The sequence below is a fragment of the Spermophilus citellus genome (genome assembly GCF_964194105.1).
Source record: "Spermophilus citellus genome assembly, contig: SCAFFOLD_58, whole genome shotgun sequence".
NCBI classification, from domain to species: Eukaryota; Metazoa; Chordata; class Mammalia; order Rodentia; family Sciuridae; genus Spermophilus; species Spermophilus citellus.
In genome coordinates, this window is record NW_027672891.1 from 1,808,677 (window position 1) to 1,825,949 (window position 17,273).

General features: G+C 47.8%; 1 long non-coding RNA gene across 1 annotated transcript; it reads left to right on the forward strand.

Annotated features, from left to right (window-relative positions):
• The first annotated feature begins 5,861 nt into the window (after nt 1-5,861).
• On the forward strand, nt 5,862-14,106 carry LOC308640448. Its single transcript, XR_014020275.1, has 3 exons — nt 5,862-5,955; nt 13,530-13,624; nt 13,855-14,106. It is a non-coding gene; the product is annotated as an uncharacterized lncRNA (long non-coding RNA).
• The last annotated feature ends 3,167 nt before the right edge of the window (nt 14,107-17,273 follow it).

The window sequence follows — 17,273 nt, forward strand, 5'->3', positions numbered from 1 at the left end:
TTTTTTTTTGCCTTTCGTTTATAAATGAAGAAAATGAGGCTCATAAAGGTTAAATGATTTTGCTAAGACATTATAGCCAGTTAGCAAAAATACTCTGGGGCAGAACCTGTGTCTTATAAATGAAAGTCCAGTATGCATTATGAAGTTCTTTCTTTAGTATTCATTGGCCCAGGAGTTTACTTTGTTTCATGACATATTTCTCTCTGGTTTCTCTGGGCATCTCTGTGGCCTTGTCTTGACAGTTTCTGGTCTCTTCTCTAAGGCCCATCTCTGTCAGCTGGACAGCGGGCACTGATCCTGCTCCTCCAGGGGTCTTCACCCTTGATGTGTGCCTGCTTGCCTGTCCTGTCTGGGCGTTGTGTGTCACTCTCTATTGTCGATCCTCTGCTGTGCCCTTGGAGTGGGGCTTGGTGGAAAGAGGGCAGGGTTGCGTGCCTGTCGTGGTGGTGTGCTTGGGCCTGGAGTGGGCACTGCTGCTTTTCCAGCCCTTCAGACTCCTTCAGGTGCCCGGCCTGTGCCCACGCAATATGGTCCTGCCCCTGGCACAGTGCCGGCCTGGGCCCACCTCACTGGTCACGGTCTGCCCCTCAGAGCAATCCTGCCAGGCTTAGGGTTTCCAGGCAGCCCTCCAGGTTTCCTGTTGGTTTGTGTACCTGCTCATCCCCTGCCAAGCTGTAAGTGTGGACACAGTTTTATTTTTATTTTGTCATTTTAGTGGATTTTGGGGAGGAATGGAAATAATACCCAGTCACTCAATTTCCCATCTTTCCCTCCTTCCTCTCCTTCTTCCTTCCCTTCTTTCATCTTCCTTTCCACTCCTTTTTCCTTCCCTCTTTCTCTCTTTCTGCTGGGGATCACACCGGGCCTCTGCCTGCCAGGTGCCTGCCCCCCCCACCTCTGAACGTCGCCGCACCCTCACTCTGCCGTCTGCAGCAGGGGTCTCCAGACACCCCCAGGCACAGGTGGAGGCCCTTCTTTCCCTCCTGCCAGGGAGGAGAGTCCTGTGGCCACCTCAGTGTCTCTCCAGCACTAAGTTGCAGCCTCATGCCCATCCTCTTTCCCCTGTGTCTCCAGAGTCCTCTCTTGGTGGCTCTCGTCCGTGGCCCTGCGTCTGTGTGGCCTGGTGCATGCTGGGGCACGCCCAGCCTGGAAGGTGCAGCTGCTGTGGGCTCTCTCACATTGGCAGTGAAGTTGGCTTTGCCTGCTGATAAAGCAGCCTTTTTATTTGATGTGTGCAAGTCTTCTTTTCCGTTTTTCCTTTAAACTCCCTCTGGTGCTGGGTGAGGTATGCGTTATGATTTTATTGCTGTTCTTTCTGAACTTTGCCAGAGCCAGGCCCTGGCTCTTTGACGTAAAAGCCACTTAACTGTTGGGATTTATTGCTCTAAATAACTGTTTCTAATGCTGTGAGCAGCCTGGGGAAAAGCTTGGGTTGATGGTGCTTGTGAGAACTCTTCTTGGAGAGGGGCTCTGAAATGCCCTTCCTGCCTAGCCCAGTGCACAGGCCTTTCCCAGTCTCAGTGCGCCCAGATAGGCTGAGGTGGATCTGCAGGGCACAGTGTGTGTCCTGGAAGTGCGTCCACACTGTGACCCAGGGTGGGGGCAGGTGCCTGTGTGCCTGCTCATGGCACAAGCAGTGTTCCCCTTTCCCTGTTCGGTTTCTTGCCAGCGGCTAACCTTCTTCCTCTCCCCTTGGTTAAGCTGTGCCTGGCACCCACTCAGCGGCCCCAGGCACTCACCTGTGGCTGCAGTCGTCCCTGCCGGGAGGTCTGGTGAGAACCCTCTGAATCTCTGGAGACCACACGGAGTGCTGGTGCACCCTGCCCACCCAGGAGAGGCCTTGCTGCGAAGCTGGTCAGGCAGGGTCCATGGCCTTCAGGCCTTCCGGGTCCTGTCCCTCCCTGCATCTTGGCTGGGAGCATGGATAGTGTTCAGTTAAAAACAAAGTTACACGTTGAGGGAAGCTTGTGCAGTGAAGATCAGTGCTTTGGTTTGGACCATATTCTGTGCAGTTTGAAGCACCTGTTCACACAAAGGCTGCTGAAATCTGCCCCCAACGGTGTGGTGGTTAGTGAGCCCCGGTCTCCGGTTTCCGCCAGACGCTCACTGTCCTGGTCCGTCTCTGGGTCTCCCAGGAGAAGGCACTGCCCTTTGGTGGGGCTGAGCGAGGGCCTGGGGTCCTTCAGTCCCCACACTCTGTTCTTCATTTGTCTGATCTTGATGGAATCTGTTTACTTCAACCAGGACTATTATATGTTAATACAGAAGTCATATCCCAAGGGAATATTTATATAGTACTGAAGTCATCTTTTGCCATGGTTGACTATTTCAGGAATAGTGCCAGTTTTTAAGGGGAGAAGATGAATTTCGCAGTCCTGGGATTAACACTGATGTCAGTTCTGAGCTGCTGTGATAGGCAGGTCGTGGACCCTGAGGGAGGTTCTAGAGGCAATTCTGGAGCTGAGAGTGGCTGTGGAGGAGGCTGGAGAGACCTCCAGGCCTAGCTCCTCAGGAGAGTGGGTAGCAAGGACAGCCAGCTGGGTGGGGGCCTGGGGCCTTCAGCAAGGGGTGGAGCCTGCGTTCTGAAGGCTGGGAAGGGGCCAGCCACAGTCTAAGAAGAATTGCTTCCTGGCTGTCGGGGAAGGCAGAGGAGAGGCCCAGCAGTTGGTTAACATGGGGTTCTGGGCAGTGGGTGAGTGAGGCTGTGGTGGGGCCTTAGAGAAGGCACAGAGACGTCTCAGGCAGTCCGACTGAGTCCAGGTGGAAGATGTGGCTGGGAGCTCCAGTCTGCTTCCTGGGAGGAAGGACCAGGCTGTTCCCCTGTGCTCCAGAATTCCACCTGCAGCCCAGCCCGGCCTTCTGGCTCCTCCCAGCCACCCGCGTAGCAGCCTCCACAGCTCTCCTTGTCACACCCCGCTTCTCCATGCCATCATTATCTGGGATCTTAATCAGTCAAGATTTGTTCTGAAAATCATGTAGACATAAGGACTTATTTTTCAACGTACTTCTTTTTTTTTCTATCCTCAAATTGTGTTTTGTCTTTTAAAAATTACGAATGCTCAGTTGCAATGAAGAGCTCAAAAAACTCACTGTCAATGGAGCTTTGATGGTTTGTTTTGGCAATTCTCTGAGAATTCTTATACAGTTTGTGGAACATTTGCATTTGTGTCCTTTTTTCAAAGCCTCCATTGTTGAAATGCAAATTTCTGAGTTCTGAGATGCTGAATGTTGGATGATTAATAATATTGAGGTTTAAGAATGAACTCTTGGTATGTATTTGACACAGAAAACCCTGTGCGAGGATCATTAGAAGCCATTGAGCACAGCTTGACGGTGCAACAGAAAGGCCGTAATCGCGGGCCTGGTGGTGGGGGCAGATCGTACGTGGACAGGTGTGCAGATATGTGGCCGCCCCCAGACACAGGCCTGGAAGGCTGGGAGCTGCTGTGGCTGGGGCTGCCTCTGTTAAGCATACTCATGTACAACTTGCAGTACCGGGAAGTTGGCAGGGACTTCTGGCTTGCTCCAGGGCAGCTTGTAGGGACCAGAACAGGTGGCAGTGTGTTCGGACAGTGCCCTCTGGTTGCTTCACTTTGTGGCTGGTGGCCCTGAAGTGAGCTAGTCCACACCCACTGTGTGGGCGAGGACACCAAACTCACTGCTGTCACACACCCAGGCTGGGGCCGGACGGCATCATGGGGACTGGCTGGAGTCAGAACCAGTCTTTTGTCCCTGAGGTACGTGCACTGCTCTGTGGACAGAACTCTGGGGCACTCGGGGCCAGGTAGGAAGTGCACAGGCCAAGCGGCCAGGGCCTGGAACCCCCTAGGAAGGCCGTGTGGTTTAGGGAGATGTCCCCCACAAAGGGTGGGTCAGCTCACCCTGAAGAGCAGGCAGATCACGCTGCCCAGGGGCCTGGCCAGGGGAGTTAGAGCTCAGCGAGGCGGGAGGCCGTGGGCTTAGGGGGCAAGGGAGCCTGGTCCCTAAGGGCTGCTTTAGTCTGTGGGGAAAATGGCTCTGCCCCTGTGGTGGGTCTGGGAAGGGATCCTGGCCCCGCACTGGGTGTCAGGAGCCTGGCTATGCTGTCCGGGAGCGCTGGGCCTCTGTGCTGCTCACAATGCGTCTCCTGTTGTCTTCGTGGGGACCTCTTTGAGCTCTCTTCACCAGCCCTCAGAACGTTCGCTGGACCCAGCCAGTGACCGGGCTGCCTGGTGAGCCGTGTGGGTGGGGACTTCAGTGGAGACGTCACCACTCTCAGTCAGTAGCTCTCTTGCTTACTTTACGGGGACGTGTAAGAGGTGGTTCCTTTAGGAGAACTATAGTGATCCAGACACAAGTAAAATGAGGTGAGTATATTTCCCGGAATCACATCTGACATCGTGTCTTCTGCTTTTAGCTGCTTAATCAGGGTGACCGTGGACAGGGCCTTGAGCAGGAGGGCAGGGCACCCTGGGAGAGGGGAACCTCTGCCTGCGGTCCCCTGCCTGCCTGCCTGCCTGGGAAGACAGCACACACAGGAAGAGAGTCTGCCTCCCGGAGCCGGGTCCTGCTGCAGGCCGAGGTGGCCACTGTTCTGGGGGTCTGGGGCTGCTTTCTGGTTCCCAGGCTCTGACTGGGAATGTGGGTCCCCCACATCTCTTGGTGGGGTCCTGTTTCCACTGGACTCTGGTCTGCCTTGTCCTGCTCCCCTCTGTCTCCTGTCTGCCCAGGGCTCTCCCCCTGCTGTCATTGAGTCCTTGGCTCCTGACGCAGGACTGGAGACTCCCGGCGAGGTGCAGGTGTGTAGCTTTTGGGAGCTCACAAGAAACTGCCCAGCCTCAGCCACTTTCTAGCTTTTACTGTTACTATGTACTTTAAAAGGTAGTAAAATTTATATGGAAGCGGTGTCTGTATGTTTTTTAAAACAGTACAGAAAAAAACCTTTATTTTTGTTGTGTTTGAATTAACATTTGTGAGAACCACTTAAAGTTGGTTGCAGTGTCTGGTTGCTCATTGTTTAGTGGTCACCAGTGTTGTCCCAGGTCCAGGTTAGTCGACTCAGTCTCACTGGAGTTGTCCAGCTGTCATCCTCAGAGCCTTCACCAAGGGAGGTTGTGTTGTGTTGTTATTTTTAAACTTCAGTCTCTTAGGCTGGTTTGTAGAAGGCCGTTTCTATGGCCTGGTTGTTTTGGGCTGAGCGGTGTGACGTGTACAGGGACAGTCACTGCTCACCATGCTGCAGGCTGGAGGGCCAGGCTCAGTGCAGGAGGGTGGCTCTCTGCTTTGTGGATGGTGCCTTCTGGCTCTGTCATCGCGGGTAAGGGGTGCCTCCTGAAGGCTCGGGAGTGGCCCTCACCTGGCTCACTTCCCAGCAGCCCTGCTTTTTGCTGCTGTTGCCCTGTGTCTGGGTCTGACAGGAGGCTTGGGGGCACCAGCGGGCACACCATCGCAGCAGGTGCTCAAGCCAGGCGACACCCTGGTGTAAGAGCTTCAGGTTCCACTGGGTTACTTTGCCTCAGAGCCGAGTGGGTTTCTTTTTTTTGAGTTTTCCTAAAAAGCCCTTTATAGGCACTGGACTTGTGTACATCTGCGTTTCCTGGTGGCTTGTGGACCCAGGAGGACTTGTGTGTTTCTGTTGGAGTTCAGAGAAGATGGAGGGGCCTGTTCTTCATGCACTGGCCCTGTTGGGTGTCATCTTAGAAGCCGTCCTGACCCGTTCCTGTGAGAACAGGGTGACATCAGGCCACAGGGTATGGGATTCTCGGTGCCGCCCACTGTCTCCTGCACACGGAGTCCCCCTGGCTGACCACAGCGCAGACCTGCCTACCACCAGCTCGCAGAGGCACCTGTTCTGCTGTCGGCCTGGAGACCCACAGGGGCCGCCTCTGCCCAGGTTGCTCTCTGGGCCCTGGCACTGCTGTTTCAGTCCCACTGAGGATCAGGGAGGGGAGTGAGGCTCTTAGTTTTCCTCCTTAGGTACTTGTGGATAAGAAAAGAGTTTTTAGAGACCTCTTGGAAGATGGCGGCGGGAAGTGAGTAAGCCGCTCTGTGCCCCACGCCGCCGCATCTGAAAAGATGAGGTAAAGATCATTAAAGGAGATCTGTCGACAAAAACCCAGCACCGTGTCAAGAAAGGGGCCTAGGTGGAGTGAATCCGCCACTAATCCAGCCAAGGTGAAGGGAGTCCAGCACGACTTCAGCACGAGCAGTAAGGCCGCAGCCCGAGCTGCCCGGCTCCCTCGGCCCCTTCTCCTTCTCCTCTCCGCCTCTCCGCCTTGCTTCTTTCTCCCCAGCTGTCTCTCCTCCCAAGCCCAGTCTCTAAATTTAGATCTCAATTTATTTCCCCCACCCTGCCCGCTCTCCTGCGTGTCCGGTACCCAGACCGCGCGGCCCTGAGGTGCCGCCTCCCGTCCCCCAACCCGCACCCCCTCCCCGGGGGTCCCGAAGGCCGCCGCCGCTGCCGCCGCCGCCTCCCGCGGAGCACCATAGAGCAGACTCTTCACCGCGCGAATGAGCTGCCGAATTATATAAAACAGCTGATAAGATGAGTGACAATTTAAAATCCAAGTGATCCGAGAACACGCACTGAGCTCTGACCTGCTGAATTCAAACTCCTGGTCACCTGCTTCCCACAGACAAACAGCTATGACTCGGCATTAATTCATCCGGCTGAAACAACTGGTCAGCCCTTCTCATCATACGAAGGTAAATGCCTACCGAGCCTTCATAAGTAGTGGCCACAGGTTTGAAATGGGGCTTGGGAGAGAAGGACCCACCCGTTGAATTGGTCGCCCGGCAAAGGGAAACAGCGTCATCAGGCTGCTGCAGAGGAGATAACTTCGTTGAAACAGGTGTGTGATCCCATAGCCTTCCCTCTCCACACATCGGGAAAACCTTAAGGGCCCCTCCCAGCTCTCCCGTGAGTGCTACAGCCAGCCCGAGGGAATCAGAGGTGGTGCGGGTCCCGCAGAGCGGAACTACCGCTCCCACCAGGGCTGACAGCTGAGGTCTCTTGCACCAGCTACCGGGGGCGTGGCTACTGCAGGGCAAGTAAAATCCGCTGAGGATTCTCAGCCCCAAACTCTACAAGCTTAGGGTCTGAGGGAATGGCAAACTGGAAGAGTGTGCCCAGTCATTCATGAAAACAGGGCTTCTGGGAGCAGCAGACTTGGTGTGTAGCCAGTATTGTGGTGAGAGGGGCCTGGCTAGAGAAAAAGTGGGAAGTGACTAGACACAAGAGGAGGCCCTAGACACTCAGGATTGGAGACTCGCCCAGTCTGGGAGGAGCTACTGCACAGTGATTGGTTCCCACGTATTGACAGGAGAAACTTGACCTGGTGGGCACAGCGCCATCTACTGGAAGAGAAGTTAATCAAACTCTAAGACTGCATTTATTAGGTTTTTTTTTTTTAATCTGGGTTTTTCTTTCATTTTCATTTTTTTCTTTCTTGTTGTTTTATTAATTTTTTTTTCACAAAATATTTTTTTAATTTTTTTTTCTACTAATTTTAATTTAATTTTTTTAATTATTATTATTTTTTTAATTTTTTTTCTTTTTTAGTTCCTATTCTTTTTCTTCTTTAGTCTTTTCATTTTTCTTATCCCCCCTTTTTCCTTGAATTCTACCTGCCTACTCTCATTCTCTTGAGAGACTTCTTCGCTTCTCTTCAAATACCTTTCCTCCCAAGCATCAAATTAATTTATAGGAGTAAACAGTAACTCAGCAGTCAAACAGAACAAGAAGCAACATGAGCAGCTTCAAAAAACAAGGAAGAAAAGGAGTACAAACAATGCAGGACAGCCTAAATATTCAGGAGGACCTAGAGTCATTAGAAAAATGGTCATATAAAGAACTCAAGGAATACCTAAGACAGATGGAATGGAACCTTAAAGAGGATACAAGACAGCAAATTCAAGCAGCGAAAGAACACATTGAGAATGCATTTCATAAACAGATAAAAGAAGAAGTTAAGCACCTTTATCAGGAGATAGAGATTATAAAAAATAATCAAACAATAATTCTAGAAATGAAGGAAACGATAAACCAAATTAAAAACTCAATTGAGAGTATCACTAACAGAGTGGAGCAAGTAGAAATCAGAACGTCAGATAATGAAGACAAAATATACCATCTTGAAAAGACTCTAGCCAACTCAGAAAGGCTGGTAAAAAATCACGAGAAAAACATCCAAGAGTTATGGGATAACATGAAGAAACCAAACTTATGAGTCATTGGGATAGAAGAAGGTACAGAGATTCAAACCAAAGGAATGAGAAACTTGCTGAATGAAATAATTACAGAAAACTTTCCAGAAATAAAAAAGGAAACAGGTATACAAATTGAAGATGCATACAGGACACTGAGCACACAAAATCACAGTAGACCAATGCCAAGACACATTGTTATGAAGATATCCAATATACAGAACAAAGAGAAAATATTAAAAGCTACAAGAGAAAGGAGACAGATTACATTTAGGGGTAAACCAATACGGTTAACCATGGATTTTTCATCACAGACACTGAAAGCAAGAAGGTCATGGAACAATGTATTTCAAACACTGAAAGACAATGGATGCCAACCAAGAATTCTGTATCCAGCAAAACTAAGCTTCAGGTATGACAACGAAATAAAAATCTTTCATGATAAACAAAAGTTAAAAGAATTTGCAGCCAGAAAACCAGCATTGCAAAGCATTTTGAGCAAAACACCACAAGAAGAAGAAATGAAAAACAATAACCAAAACCATCAGTGGGAAGTGCCTCAGTAAAGACAGAGGGCGAGGGGAAAGACAATCATGGAGAAACAAACAAATTTTTTTTTTAAAAAAAGGATAAACAATCAAACATGGATGGAAGTTCAAACCACATATCAATAGTAACTCTGAATGTTAATGGCTTAAACTCTCCAATAAAGCGACATAGGCTGGTATCATGGATTAAAAAAACAAATCCAACAATATGCTGCCTCCAGGAGACACATCTGATTGGAAAAGACATACACAGGCTGAAGGTGAAAGGATGGGAAAAAATATACCACGCACACGGTCCTCACAAGCAAGCAGGGGTGGCCATCCTCATATCGAATAAAATCGACTTCAAGACTAAGTTAATCAAAAGGGATAAAGAAGGTCATTATATACTGTTAAAAGGAACCATTCACCAACAAGACATAACAATTATCAATATTTACGCACCAAATAATGGTGCTGCGACATTCATAAAACAAATTCTCCTCAAATTCAAGAATCAAATAGACCACAACACAATAATTATGGGAGACTTAAACACACCTCTCTCACCATTGGACAGATCCTCAAAACAAAAGTTAAATAAAGAAACTATAGAACTCAATACCACAATCAATAACCTAGACTTAACTGACTTATATAGAATATATCAACCATCATCAAATGGATATACTTTCTTCTCAGCAGCACATGGATCCTTCTCAAAAATAGACCATATATTATGCCATAGGGCAACCCTCAGTAAATATAAAGGGGTGGAGATAATACCATGCATTTTATCTGATCATAATGGAATGAAACTGGAAATCAATGATAAAAGAAGGAAGGAAAATCCTACATCACATGGAAAATAAACAATATACTACTGAATGATCAATGGGTTACAGAAGACATAAAGGAGGAAATCAAAAAATTCTTAGAGATGAACGAAAATAGAGACACAACATATCGGAATCTATGGGACACAATGAAAGCAGTTTTAAGAGGAAAGTTCATCGCCTGGTGGTCATTCCTCAAAAAAAGAAGAAACCAACAAATAAATGAGCTCACACTCCAACTCAAAGCCCTAGAAAAGGAAGAGCAAAACAACAGCAAATGTAGCAGAAGGCAAGAAATAATTAAAATTAGAGCAGAAATTAATGAAATTGAAACAAAAGAAACTATTGAAAAAATTAACAAAACTAAAAGTTGGTTCTTCGAAAAAATAAATAAGATCGACAGACCTTTAGCCATGCTAACGAAGAGAAGAAGAGAGAGAACTCAAATTACTAACATACGGGATGAAAAAGGCAATATCACAACAGATGCTACAGAAATACAGAAGACAATTAGAAATTATTTTGAAAACCTATATTCCAATAAAATAGAGGATAGTGAAGACATCGATAAATTTCTTAAGTCATATGATTTGCCCAGACTGAGTCAGGAGGAAACACACAATCTGAACAGACCAATATCAATGGATGAAATTGAAGAAGCCATCAAAAGACTACCAACCAAGAAAAGCCCAGGACCGGATGGGTATACAGCGGAGTTTTACAAAACCTTTAAAGAAGAATTAATACCAATACTTTTCAAGTTATTTCAGGAAATAGAAAAAGAGGGAGCTCTTCCAAATTCATTCTATGAGGCCAACATCACCCTGATCCCGAAACCAGACAAAGACACCTCAAAGAAAGAAAACTACAGACCAATATCTCTAATGAACCTAGATGCAAAAATCCTCAATAAAATTCTGGCGAATCGAATACAAAAACACATAAAAAAAAATAGTGCAGCATGATCAAGTAGGATTCATCCCTGGGATGCAAGGATGGTTCAACATATGGAAATCAATAAATGTTATTCACCACATAAATAGACTTAAAGATAAGAACCATATGATCATCTCGATAGATGCAGAGAAAGCATTCGACAAAGTACAGCATGCCTTTATGTTCAAAACATTAGAAAAACTAGGGATAACAGGAACTTACCTTGACGTTGTAAAAGCTATCTATGCTAAGCCTCAGGCTAGCATCATTCTGAATGGACAAAAGTTGAAGGCATTCCCTCTAAAATCCAGAACAAGACAGGGATGCCCTCTATCTCCACTTCTATTCAATATAGTTCTCGAAACACTGGCCAGAGCAATTAGACAGACAAAAGAAATTAAAGGCATAAAAATTGGAAAAGAAGAACTTAAATTATCACTATTTGCAGATGACATGATTCTATACCTAGAAGACCCAAAAGGGTCTACAAAGAAACTACTAGAACTAATAAATGAATTCAGCAAAGTGGCAGGATATAAAATCAACACGCATAAATCAAAGGCATTTCTGTATATCAGCGACAAAACTTCTGAAATGGAAATGAGAAAAAACACTCCATTCACAATATCCTCAAAAATAAAATAAAATACTTGGGAATCAACCTAACAAAAGAGGTGAAAGATTTATACAATGAAAACTACAGAACCCTAAAGAGAGAAGTAGAAGAAGATCTTAGAAGATGGAAAAATATACCCTGTTCATGGATAGGCAGAACTAACATCATCAAAATGGCGATATTACCAAAAGTTCTCTATAAGTTTAATGCAATGCCAATCAAAATCCCAACGGCATTTCTTGTATAAATAGATAAAGCAATCATGAAATTCATATGGAAAAATAAAAGACCCAGAATAGCAAAAGCAATTCTAAGCAGAAAGTGTGAATCAGGCGGTATAGCGATACCAGATTTCAAACTATATTACAGAGCAATAGTGACAAAAACAGCATGGTACTGGTACCAAAACAGGCGGGTGGACCAATGGTATAAAATAGAGGACACAGAGACTAATCCAGAAAGTTACAACTATCTTATATTTGATAAAGGGGCTATAAGCATGCAATGGAGGAAGGATAGCATCTTCAACAAATGGTGTTGGGAAAACTGGAAATCCATATGCAACAAAATGAAACTGAATCCCTTTCTCTCGCCATGCACAAAAGTTAACTCAAAATGGATCAAGGAGCTTGATATCAAATCAGAAACTCTGCGTCTGATAGAAGATAAAGTTGGCTCCGATCTACAGATTGTGGGGTCGTGCTCCAAATTCCTTAATAGGACACCCATAGCACAAGAGTTAACAACTAGAATCAACAAATGGGACTTAATTAAACTTAAAAGATTTTTCTCAGCAAAAGAAACAATAAGAGAGGGAAATAGGGAGCCTACATCCTGGGAACAAATTTTTACGCCTCACACTTCAGATAGAGCCCTAATATCCAGAGTAAACAAAGAACTCAAAAAATTAGACAATAAGATAACAAATAACCCAATCAACAAATGGGCCAAGGACCTGAACAGACACTTCTCAGAGGAGGATATACAATCAATCAACAAGTACATGAAAAAATGCTCTCCATCTCTAGCAGTCAGAGAAATGCAAATCAAAACCACCCTAAGATACCATCTCACTCCAGTAAGATTGGCAGCCACTATGAAGTCAAACAACAACAAGTGCTGGCGAGGATGTGGAGAAAAGGGTATACTTGTACATTGCTGGTGGGACTGCAAATTGGTGTGGCCAATTTGGAAAGCAGTTTGGAGATTCCTGGGAAAGCTGGGAATGGAACCACCATTTGACCCTGCTATTGCCCTTCTCGGACTATTCCCTGAAGACCTTAAAAGAGCATGCTACAGGGACACTGCCACATCAATGTTCATAGCAGCACAATTCACAATAGCTAGACTGTGGAACCAACCCAGATGCCCTTCAATAGATGAATGGATAAAAAAAAAATGTGTCATCTATACACAATGGAGTACTATGCAGCAATAAAAAATGACAAAATCATAGAATTTTCAGGGAAATGGTTGGCACTAGAGCAGATTATGCTTAGTGAAGCTAGGCAAACCCTAAAAAACAAATACCAAATGTCTTCTTTGATATAATGAGAGCAACTATGAACAGAGCAGGGAGGAAGAGTAGGAAGAAAAGATTAACATTAAACAGAGAGTTGAGATGGGAGGGAAAGGGAGAGAAGAGGGAAATTTGCATGGAAATGAAGGGAGACCCTCATTGCTAAACAAAATTACATATAAGAGGTTGTGAGGGGAATGGGAAAATAAACAAAGAGAGAAATGAATTACAGTAGATGGGGTAGAGAGAGAAGTTGGGAGGGGAGGGGAGGGGGGATAGTAGGGGATAGGAAAGGTAGCAGAATACAACAATTACTATCAGGGCATTATGTAAAATTGTGGATGTGTAACCGATGTGATTCTGCAATCTGCATTTGGGGTAAAATTGGGGGTTCATAACCCACTTAAATCTAATGTATGAAATATGATATGTCAAGAGCTTTGTAATGTTGTGAACAACCAATAAAAAAATAAAAAAGAAAAGAGTTTTTAGAATATTTGAGAAGGTGCTGGGGAAACTGGACACATGGAGAGTGAAGGATTTCATTGGGAAGTTTTAGTGCTAGGCCACAGAGAGAGAGGGGGCTTCATTTTGGGAGCACCTGATGCTCTGTGTTGAGAACTGAGTTGTCGCTGGTCATGTGGTCATTGTGATGGTGGGAGAGGGGAGGTTGGGGACCTCCTAGAATTACTTTGTGGATGGTGGCACCACCCTTAGATGGCAGGGAGCCCGTTTTCTGAGTGTCTGTGATGGGCGAGGCGTGATTGCAGGCAGGGAGGGGATCTCCAGAGGCTCCTGGCTCCCGAGGCCGTGCAGCGTCCTCCGGTGGCCAGGGCTCCCCTGGAGTGGAGGTGCTTAGCGGGGCAGAAGTCCTCATGAGGGACTTCTCCTGGAGCCTCATGTCTTTGCAGATGATGTCTCAGTCTCAGGACATGTTCAGCGTTGTGCAGACGTCAGTGTCTCTGACGACAGCTCTGGACACCACTCTAGACGGTGGCAGTGGACGGTAAGGAGCAGGGCTTTAGCTGAGCACCAGTGTTGGGAGCAGGACTGGCGTTGGTGAGCTGAGATTGCTGGGTCCTCGCCGTCCCAGGGGTTCAGCCCTTGGGAAACCACAGACAGAATCTGGGAGTTCTGTTGGGCTGTCCCTCTTGGGGCCCCCTTCTGGCCTCGGGGAGCGGTCTAGTTATTTATCGGTATTCATGTCTTCTGTGATTTGGTTCTTCCCTTCCCCAGTCATCGGTTGTGTCTTGTACATTTCCATGGTGGTGTGGAAAGTCAGTGGTGGGCTGTGTCCATGTTTGCAGGCCAGGAGCCCAGCTCCATGCAGCTGCGACTCACGCAAGAGCTGGGGACATCCCTGCATGAGGACTCAGCCGGCATCTTCCTGGGGCTGGGGAACTGCAGGCCCTGGTTGGGTGTGCTGGGGTCTTGGTGGAGGGAGCAGCTTGACTTTCATCCTGGGGTGGCACCTGTGGCTTTGGTTGATGGAGAGTGGCCACCTGGCAGATGGGTGACCTGCGTTGTCTTCCCTGCACTGGCTCTCACTAGGCAGCAAGGAGTGTGGTGCCCTGTGTTGGCAAAGTCCAGACCCTCCTGATGGAAGGGTGGGGCAGCAGTCCTCACCTGCACAAGCGTGGACGGGCGGAGACACTGAGTTGACTCATCAGGATAACACTTTTACCTACCACTGCTTTCTGCAAAGTGTGACAGAGCATTCCAGGAGCAGGGGGACAGAGCAGGTTTTGTGTCTTGTGGTTTCATGTAAGTAAATGTGTAGTTTTCATGGGTTATTGTTAAATACAGGAAGCCTGCCTTGTTTGTTTGGGGGCCTTTCAGGTCACTTCTGGACACTGTTATGGCCTTAGACCTGGTGCAGTCTCAGCTCTGGGCAAGAGCTCGAGGCCTGGGGGCCTATCCCACGGGGGCCTTCCCCACAGGGCCCTGCGCCAACAGTGGCCTCTGGAGTTTGGCGGCTGAATCTCGTTCTTGCCTCCAAGGCTGTGGGACTTCTAGATGGACAGACTTGTTGGAGTCTTGTTGAATGAATGCTGTTGGTTCCAAACAGACTCTGCACGTCAAAGACCTGGGATCCCACAGCAGCAGATCTGGAGAATGCCCTCAGAAAAGCGTGTGACTCGATCTTCTCTAGTTCTGTGCAGTGAGCATGTTGATTTTGAACACTGAATGCACACGACTTGGTGTAGAGGTGAGGTGTCCCCCAAAGTTCGTGTGGGAGACCGGCAGGGAGGTTACGAGGAGAAGTGCCTGGGCTGTGAGAGCCTTAACCAAGTCAGTGAATCAGCCACCTGAGGGTCACCTGCGTGGTGACTGAAGGCCGCTGGGGTGTGGCTGGAGGAGGTGGGCATGGGGCGTGGCTGTGGGGTGTAGATTTGTCTCTGGCCAGTGGAGTCTCTCTCTGCTTCCTGAGCATCATGTGAGCCGCTTCCCTGTGCTGTCCTCTTCTGCCATGATGTCCTGCCTCACCTGGAGCCCTGAGGAATGGAGCTGGCCTTCTATGGACCGAGACCTCTGAAGCTATGAGCCCTCAAATAAACGTTTCCTCCTCTGCAGTTGTTCTGGTCTCGTAGTCACAGCAGCTGACAAAACAGCTCTTTCTGGATTTTCAGACCCTTACAAATGAGTGTGAACTTAGCCCTTGACTTGTTATTCAGGTGTGGTAAGCAGATGGTGCTTGCTTGATGTCTGCCCCAGTGCATGCTGGGCAGGGGGCAGTCTTGGGAACCACGTGATAACTGATCGGCTGCACAGGTGGGGATGGACCTCAGTCACAAGGATTTCACGGTCCTGATTGAGTGGACTGGAGGCTGTGGGAAGGCTTGGAGTCAGAGGATGGGCTGATGGGTTAGAGGCTGCCCCTGCCCAGATTGTGCAGAGGCGGGAAGTGCTCAGGCCCTGGGGATACAGGCCCTGGGAAGTCTCAGAAGCACTGTGTTCTGGAGCTGAGATAAGGCAGGTCCAGCTGACACCACCCACACTGTCCCAGAGCTGAGTTTTCACTTTGTTCTTCCTGGGCCTGAGCAGCTTCAGCGTCAGGTCAGCAGGCAGGCCGCGGTGCTCCAGTCAGTCTGGTCTCCTGGCTCCCTGCATGGCCTGGCCTTCTCTGGGACTCTGGGCCAGAGAGCCTCGTCTCTGTCCTCCTCTCCCTGCTCCTTTCCTCTTCTGGTTTCTTTGTTCCCCTGAAGACACATTGTGGAGAAACAAGCCAGCGTCTGACCCCTTCCCACCCCTTGTTCCCCGGGCTTGCCCCAGGCCTGCCCCTCATTCTTCAGGGGCTAAGCTGCGGCCTTTAACTGCAGCCCTCATCCTGGGGGCTTCCCCTGCCCCTGGAATGCTCTGTCACACACAGCTGGGGCCACTTTGGGTGCCACCGTGCGTCTGGAGCAGTCGTTGGCTCTGGTCAAATTTGTAGATGTGCTGTGAGTCTCTCCTTGTTTTTGGGAATCAGTGGGGAGCTCAAAAGAGAGAGCTGAAGAACCTCACGCCCAGCACAGCCATCTGATGTGGGATTAGGACCGACTCCTGTGGGCCCCCCTCCTGGTCCTGCTCCCTCCCTCCTGGGGGCACAGTCGCAGAGACAGCCCCTTGGTGGGCTTCCACACAACAGACGCACCTTCCTGGAGCCCAGGTGCATTCTGCTGCTGCGGACAGCTGAGTCCCCACATGCACCCAAAGCAATGTCTTCAGGGACTTGCTGCTTATGCCATTCCCTTGCTGTGGCTGTTTGTGTGACAACAGCTGTTCAATAAAAGCAGTTTAGAGGAGAGGGGGCCTGTTAATTCTAGTCCCTGTCTTTAAGACTAGATTTGGCCAGAGCAGTGGTGCAGGTCTCTAATCCCAGTGACTCGGGAGGCTGAGGCAGGGGGATTGCAGGTTACAGACTAGCCTGGCAACTTAGCAAGACCCTGTCAAAAAAAAGGAAGGAGTAAAAAGAAAAATCTGCTTTTAGCCCCTTTATCAAATATAAGATAGTTGTGATTTTGTGGATTGGTTTCTGTGTCCTCTATTCTGTACCATTGGTCCACCCGCCTGTTTTGGTACCAGTACCATGCTGTTTTTGTTACTATTGCTCTGTAGTATAGTCTGAAGTCTGGTATCGCTATACCGCCTGATTCACACTTCCTGCTTAGCATTGTTTTTGCTATTCTGGGTCTTTTATTTTTCCATATGAATTTCATGATTGCTTTCTCTATTTCTACAAGAAATACCGTTGGGATTTTGATTGGTATTGCATTAAACCTATAGAGAACTTTTGGTAATATCACCATTTTGATGATGTTAGTTCTGCCTATCCATGAACAGGGTATATTTTTCCAACTTCTAAGATCTTCTTCAATTTCTCTCTTTAGGGTTCTGTAGTTTTCATTGTATAAGTCTTTCACCTCTTTTGTTAGGTTGATTCCCAAGTATTTTATTTTATTTTTTTGAGGATATTGTGAATGGAGTGTTTTTCCTCATTTCCATTTCAGAGGATTTGTCGCTGATATACAGGAATGCCTTTGATTTATGCGTGTTGATTTTATATCCTGCCACTTTGCTAAATTCATTTATTAGCTCTAATAGTTTTTTTGTAGACCCTTTTGGGTCTGCTAGGTATAGAATCATGTCATCTGCAAATAGTGATAATTTAAGTT